Source organism: Sapajus apella, unplaced genomic scaffold (genome assembly GCF_009761245.1).
Source record: "Sapajus apella isolate SASKATOON/1434 unplaced genomic scaffold, GSC_monkey_1.0 scaffold55, whole genome shotgun sequence".
Lineage (NCBI taxonomy): Eukaryota > Metazoa > Chordata > Mammalia > Primates > Cebidae > Sapajus > Sapajus apella.
Window position 1 is genome coordinate 8436030 of NW_022436995.1, and position 418 is coordinate 8436447.

Genomic DNA, 418 nt, shown 5'->3' on the forward strand with positions numbered 1-418 from the left:
AAATCTGAGATAACAAGGTGTTTAAAGATAACCAAGGTTTACGGCTACTTCTGTGATACCACCGACTGCGTAAGCAGCGCCATTTAGTTGAAAACACATGGACTGGACGGAATATTTCTCCAACAGTTTAATAAGAGATGATGACGCCACTGCTGCCGCCGTCCCCAGGCAATTAAACTCTTGAGCGGGCCGGGCGCGGTGGCTCAAGCCTGTAATCCCAGCACTTTGGGAGGCCGAGGCGGGTGGATCACGAGGTCAAGAGATCGAGACCATCCTGGTAAACACGGTGAAACCCCGTCTCTACTAAAACTACAAAAACTTAGCTGGGCATGGTGATGCGTGCCTGTAATCCCAGCTACTCAGGAGGCTGAGGCAGGAGAATTGCCTGAACCCGGGAGGCGGAGGTTGCGGTGAGCCG